This window comes from Notamacropus eugenii, chromosome 5 (genome assembly GCF_028372415.1).
Source record: "Notamacropus eugenii isolate mMacEug1 chromosome 5, mMacEug1.pri_v2, whole genome shotgun sequence".
Classification (NCBI taxonomy): domain Eukaryota; kingdom Metazoa; phylum Chordata; class Mammalia; order Diprotodontia; family Macropodidae; genus Notamacropus; species Notamacropus eugenii.
Window position 1 is genome coordinate 67,285,099 of NC_092876.1, and position 6,951 is coordinate 67,292,049.

Consider the following 6,951-nt stretch of genomic DNA (forward strand, 5'->3'; position numbering starts at 1 on the left):
CCTTCCTGCAACTATCCTGAGAAGCAGCCCCTGCTGCCGAAGGAAGCCTTTCCCCTCTTCCCTTGGCCCTGGCTGCACAGGTCACAGAATCTCTGAGGGGTGGGCACCTGGCATTAGAGTTCATTTAGAACAAGAATCCCCTCTCTGCCTCCTCCAATGAAAGGAGGCCCACCTACATCAAGCTTACAGCAAACTCTCCATACCACCCTCCTGTCTCCAACACACACACACACCCAAACACACACGTAACATACAAATACATGCACGTGCACACAAATACACACCAACACACATAAACATGCAAATACATGCACATGTAAACACACATAAACATACAAATACACACACAAATGCGCACATATACACATACACACACCCAAACACACATAAACATACACATACATGCATACATGCAAATACACATACACATACAAACACATACACATAAATGCGCACATATACACATACACATACACCCAAACACACATATAAACATACACACACACACACACCAGCCCTTCAATGCTGAAACACAGCTGTTATGCTTGTTATGTTCCCCCTTCCCCCAGGGGAAAAAACCCACACTAGCAACCATCACTGGGCCCTGAACACAGGCAGCAGCACCCAGTAAACACCCTCCTTCCTTCCTCTTGTCTTCTGAAGCTCCATTGCCACCTTGCCTGACTCTCCTCAGCTGGTCATGATCCCCTGATCTCCTGGCACCTACATACACAAATAAAGTCTCTAGACAAGTAGTGTGGTGCAGTGGAAAGAACACTGGGTTGTACATCAGAGGGCCTGGGCTCCTGTCCTGGCTCTGCCACTGATCCCCTAGGTGATCCTGAGTTAGTCCCCTCACCTCTCCTCTGTGGCTTCCAGTTTCCCCATCTGTAAAATGAATGTAACCACAGCAGCACCACATAATTCACAGAGCCCCTGGGAAGGAAGGGCTGCATCTCCCCCATCATTGATGCTCTTCCACATAAGTGTCTAATAACTGTTTGTTGAATGAATGCATAGAAACGAGAGTTGCCTGTAAACTTGCAGTCCATCCTTTTCTGTTTCTTCCCACAAATCAATTCTTTCCATGCCCCACTCCCCACCTCACAGTCGGGTGTTTGGGGTCTTCAAAGCCTCATTTTATCCTGGATAACAATCCTCTGTTGGGCAGGATGGAGCCTAAAGGAGCCTACGTGCCACATCCCTCATCAGCTGGTTCAGATGCTTGCTGGGGACCCAGAACTACACTGCACACAACAGAGAACTAGGCGTGGTGGGAGAGGAAGCAACAGTCTGAAATTCTCCTCTGGCTTTGATTCTCATCAACAAGGAGAAATTGGCTGTTGAGGGAGAAATGGTGGGAACACTGGTCACCAATGACCAGCGCATGGTAAAGGAGAAGAAAGCTGGGAATGGTCTAACATGCATTCTAGCTCTCAGAAGAGTGGATGTCAAAGATCTCAGAGGAAGTGTAACATTCTCAAGGAGAAGTCAGCCCAGGAGGAACAGCGAGCTAGAAGGAACGAAATTCTGAAACACAAAGGACAAATTGGTTCCAATGATGAGGAAAAACAGTTGTTGGAGACCAATGTGGAGGCACAGCTACCCAATCAACTTGGATGTTTAAAACATGAAGAGAAAATGGAAACATGGCAAATCACAGAAAATGAACATAAAATTCTGGCATAGCTCTCTAAACACTCATTGAGGAATTCCAGTGCTTGCATGGGGCTGAATTTGGGGAGGAAACCTACAGGTAACAAAAAAGAGGGAGTTTTGGAGCTATGCTAGAGGAGAGAAGGATCAGAGAAGGCGCATGATGGTATACCGAATGACAGCCATGGAAGACAGAGAGATGGATGGGCTGTTAAACACTTGTTTTACTGGTTTTCTCTGCCAAGAAGAATGATCTTGGATTGGAAAAGTGAGAACAAAAGTAGTTAATGGGGTCCTTGTTACTATCCACAGTCATGGGCCTCTACCAACTATGTTTCTTGCCAAATTCTGATCTCTGTGTGCAGAATGGAGTTGAAAAATGAACTATTAATTTTATAACATACTGAACCAAGTAGGAATGACAGAAGTTTCTTTGAAGGCTCATTATTACAAGTTTTTTCTCTAATTATGTACAAAAAGATTTGAGCTCCATTGTCTATGCTGGTCTCTAGCTTTTGGAATTAACAAAAGTTTTTTTATGATGATATTTTAATAAAGAAACTACACATTAAAAAACAGAGAGATAGAGGAGTGCTACTCATTGTGTCCAGTAAGTTCAAGTCCCCTGACCCAGACTAACCCTACCCCAGAATCCTGAAAGAACTAATCAGTGGAATTGCTGAGCCACCGTTAGTAATCTCTGAAAAACTGGAAAGCAGGAGAGGTACCGAAGGATTGGAAGAGAATGGAAAATGTCCCATTTTTTCCTTTAATAAAAGAGATGAAGTCTTCAAAAGATAAGCCAGTAAGTTTGGTTTCTTTCTGTTCCTGGAAAAATTTGAGAACATAGAATGATTAGTGAAAAATCAAGAAAATGAAATGCAGGGATCACCAAAAACCACTTTGACTCCTTCCTCTTTTTTTTTTTTTTTTGACAGGACAAGTTTAAGGACAAATACTGAAGACAAAGCTTAAATATTTGTATGAGAAGACAGGACTCATTGGAAAAGACCCAGATGCTGGGAAAGATTAAAAGAAAAAGGGGATGGCAGATGGCTACATGAATAGACTGGGTCATGGAAACAACGAACACCATCTTGGACAGACTTTGAGAGACAGTGGGGAGAGAGAGGCCTAGCACGCTGTGGTCTATGGAATCAGGAGGAGTCAGACATGACTGAACAACACCAATAGATTGGTAAATCAGGCAAATATTGGAAACACTATTCATGCAGATTTTAGCAAAATATCTCAAAGTCCTTCATACTATTATTGTGGAAAAGATGAAGGTAGGTGGCCTAGATTGACAAAATGGGTTTTTCTGTTGTTTAGTCATTTCAATCATGTCTGATTCTTCATGACCCCATTTGGGGTTTTCCTGGCAAAGATACTGAAGTGGTTTGACATGTCCTTCTCCAGCTCATTTTACAGATGAGGAAACTGAGGCAAACAGGGGAAAGTGATTTACCCAGGGTCATATAGCTAGTGAGTGTCTGAGACGAGGTTTGCACTGAGGAACATAAGTCTTCCTGATTCCAAGCTTTGTGCTTTATCCACTTTGCCACCTTGCTGCTGGGTAGCTAAGCACAGAAGCCAAAGTACTAACTTGTCAAGATGAAAGTTCTCCACAGAGCGCCCCAAGGTGCTGTGGTTGACCCTGAGTTGTTTATCGTTTTTATGGATGACTTAATGGAATGGGCCATAGACTCATCCAATGTGCAGGTTGTCTAACCCTTGAAGGGAGGGCTAATAGACTGGATAACAGCCAGGATTCAAAAAGATCCTGCCAAGTTAACACATGGGGACGAACTAAATAAAATTAAGTTTGATAAAGGTGAAAATCCATAAAGTTTTAAACATGAGTTAAAAAAATCAATAGTGAAAGTGGGGAAGGAAGAATAGCTGCTTGGCTGCTAATCTGAAAAGCTCTGACAGGATGGCAAGCTGAATATAATAATTCTCAAATCTACCTTCCGTGCACCAACCTCTGCTGACATCTAATCTTGAATTTCCAACTGCCTTTCAGACATTTCAAATGAGATGTGCAGTGTAGACATCTTAAGTTCAACATGTCCAAAGAAGAATTCCTTATTTCTCCCTAAATCCTCCCCCACCTTCTACCTTTCCAATACTGTAGAGGACAATCCCATCCTCCCAATCCCTCACAATCTGGGGGTCATCCTGGACTCCTCACCATCTCTCACCCCTCATATCCAAGCTGTTGCCAAAACCTGTTGATTCCACCTTTAGAATCTCTCAAATTTGCCCCCTTTTGTCCCCTGACACTGCTATCACCCTAGTTCTGGACATCATCACCTCCCCTTGATTATTGCAATAACCTGCTGGTGGGTCTGCCTGGCTAAAGTCTTTTCTCCATTCAGTCACTAAAGTGATTTTCCTAAAATCCAGGTCTGATCACCCCCTGATCAATAAACCTCAGTAGCTCCCTAAAGCTTGCCTGAAGGATCAACTACTTGATGTCGTGTTTGGCATTCAGAGCCTTTCATAACTCACTTCCCTCCTACCTTTCCAGCCTTCTTACACCTTACTCTTCAACATATACTTTGAACCAGTGACACTGGCCTCCTGGCTGCTTCAGGAACAAAACACTTATCTTGGCTCCCAGCACTTCCTCTGGCTGTCCCCATGCCTGGAATGCTCTTCCTCCTCTTCTCAGACTACTGACCTCCCTGGCTTCTTTTATGTCCCAACTCAAATCCTATCTTTTGCAGGAAGCTTTCTCCAACCCCACTATCCTGTTCCCTTTGTTAATTATCTTCTATTGACCCTGTGTATAGCTTATAGTAGTATATGGTTGTTTGTATGTCATCTCCCTGTTAAGTTGTAAGCTCCTTGAGGGCAAGAACTGTTTTTTGCCTCTTTTTGTATCTCTAGGACTTGGAACAGTGCCTAGAACACAGGAGGCACTTAATAAATGTTTACTGCGTGATTGATTGGTTAATGAGTCTGCTATACTACAGCAGCCAAGGAAGTTACTAAAAATGTAGATTGCATTGTTGTGGTGGTTCAGTCATTTCAGATTCTTGTGACCCCATTTGTGGCTTTTTCTTGGTAAAACTATTTCCTTCTCCAGATCATTCTGCAGATGAGGAAACTGAGAAAAACAGGTTTAAATGACTTGTTCAGGGTCCCCAGCTGGTAAGTATCTGACGCTGGACATCAACTCAGCAAGATGAACCTGTCTGACTTCAGGCCTGGCACTCTACCCGCTGCACCACCTGGCTGGTCATAGACTGCATGAGAAGAAAGCAAGTGATAATCCTGTCCTTTGCCCTGGTGAGACCACACCTGGAATATTGTTTCTAGACATGTCTGTGCCTTCATTTACTAAAGACAGTGATAAAGAGTGGCTAGGGGTAGGGGGCACCAGAATAGTAAATAGTTTATGTCCAGTGAGGGTCAACTCAACCTTCCTGAAACAATCCCTTCATTGTTTAACCTGTGGTAAGTAGGGGACAGGGGGAGGGGAGGGCACACACACAAGGTAACTATCATTTGGTACTATATTTTGAAAGACTGTCAAAAAGAAGAGGGATTAAACTGTCTTTCTTAACCCCAGAAGGGTTGAAGTTGAAAAGAGACCTATCTGGGAATGGAGTAGGGGAAAATTCCTAATAGCTAGAGCGAGCCAATAATGAAAGGAACCGCCCAGGGGAAAAAGTGAGTTCCACCTTGGTAAAGGACCTCAACAAGAGACTGGCTGATCAAACAGGAAGTGCTGGGGTCAGGATGTTTTGAAGGAGAGATCGCACAGATATCTTAATCACTTCATCAGAAGTTTCCGCAGGCCCCAAGCTCCAGACACCCACAGATGCACTGTCTCCTGGGCGGTACAACTCAGAACAAGGCGCCCCCTTGCCTTAACCCGGCTCCAAGGCTGCTTCTCCCAGTCAGGGGTGATCCCTTCGCGAAGTTACGTAGCACCCCCTTCTCACAGGACAGGCGTCTGCACCCTGGCCTCCTTCCTCGGCCCGACTACGCAGGCCCTACCCCAGCCCTCCCCGAGCTCCCCCCGCTTTCCTACACGGTGACAGACGGGATCATAACATTCCCTGGTCTTGGTACGTCCTTCCCGAGGAACCCGAAGTGTCCAGGACAGGCGGAGGGCAAGAACTCTCTCCCTCCCTTTTAGCAGGGCCGGACTGCGCTCAGACTCCCCAAGCACGGGGGCTCCCTCCCATCCCCCATTACGTGTCCTACCGTGGAGTTACATCATCACTCTGCGACCCCAACCCTTCCCCTCCCTCGGCTCCATAAAGTCCGTTCTCCCTCTCCTCAAAGCGCCCTCCCGCTGTCATGGTAACGGAGAGCTCGGGTGTGGCCCCCCCAACAGGACCTGGGGGGGAGGGGGAGGAAAGCTCTAGAGGCCGCCGCTTCTGTGACTCACTCAGTCCTACTGTGAGCTCCAGGAACGGGCTCTCGGGGAGAGAGGACACCGGGCTGCTTGGGGGGGGTCACTAGGGACAGCGAAGGCCTGTGGCTGGGGACTCACCACGCCCGGTCGCGGAGCCGGCCTGGCAGCGCCGCCATCTTGTTGTCGACGCGGTCACCACGGCGACCGAGGGCTCAATGATTCTTATTGGTCAGTAGAGAGGTCGCCTAGTAACGGGCCTACCGTAGGTGGGGACAGTCCTCTATCCTCTAATATGATTGGTGGTTTCGGTCTCCGCGCTCTTTCCGGGAACTGCAAGTCCCAGACTCCTCTGTTCTGGGTCTTGACTACCAGCAAAGACAGGATAGGGAAACTCGATTGGACAAAAAGTCAATCAATCTGTTTCCCCGCCCCTCTGAGCGGAGTACTCTGGTGGCGGGGAGGCGGGGGAAGGAGTCTTTTTTTTTGTCCTCAAATCTGATTGGTTACATTGAGTCCGAGGGCAGCTCCGCTCTGGGTCTTGCTTAGAGGGCGCAGTCAGTCTGATTCGATTGGACAGTCAGTCTGTCAGTTACAGTGTAACTCCGCCCTTCTCCTTTCTCTCGCCTTTCCCCAGTGCAGTTCTGGCTCTATCTCGAAATGCGGGCGGCTCTGGGTTAGAGAACCTCCCCCGTTTTCCAGAATGTGACTTACTAGAACAAGAAGAGACACCATGGAGAGGAAAAATATATCTTTGCATCGAATATGTATGAAATCAGTCAATCAACGAGCATTTATCATTTACCGTGCGCTAGAGCTGGGGCTGCAAAGACCAAGGGAAAACTTTGGTCCCTGCGCTCGGGGAGCTGTACGTTCTAATGAGGAAACACCCTATCCCAAGCATGTGGAGAGCCATGTGCCCA

At 46.6% G+C, this 6,951-nt stretch overlaps 1 protein-coding gene across 13 annotated transcripts in view; it reads right to left on the reverse strand.

Annotated features, from left to right (window-relative positions):
• UBXN11 (UBX domain protein 11) overlaps positions 1-6,256 on the reverse strand; it is a 33,320-nt gene extending 27,064 nt beyond the window's left edge. For 9 of the 13 annotated variants that reach the window (XR_011967114.1, XM_072609448.1, XM_072609453.1 and 6 more), the window contains exon 1: positions 6,170-6,256. The gene's annotated coding sequence lies outside the window, so the exon portion shown is untranslated. Of the gene's footprint in view, positions 1-5,701; positions 5,725-6,064 lie in introns of those variants that run through there. The other 4 variants (XM_072609442.1, XM_072609450.1, XM_072609452.1 and 1 more) reach the window with 4 other exon arrangements.
• Positions 6,257-6,951: the final 695 nt, after the last annotated feature.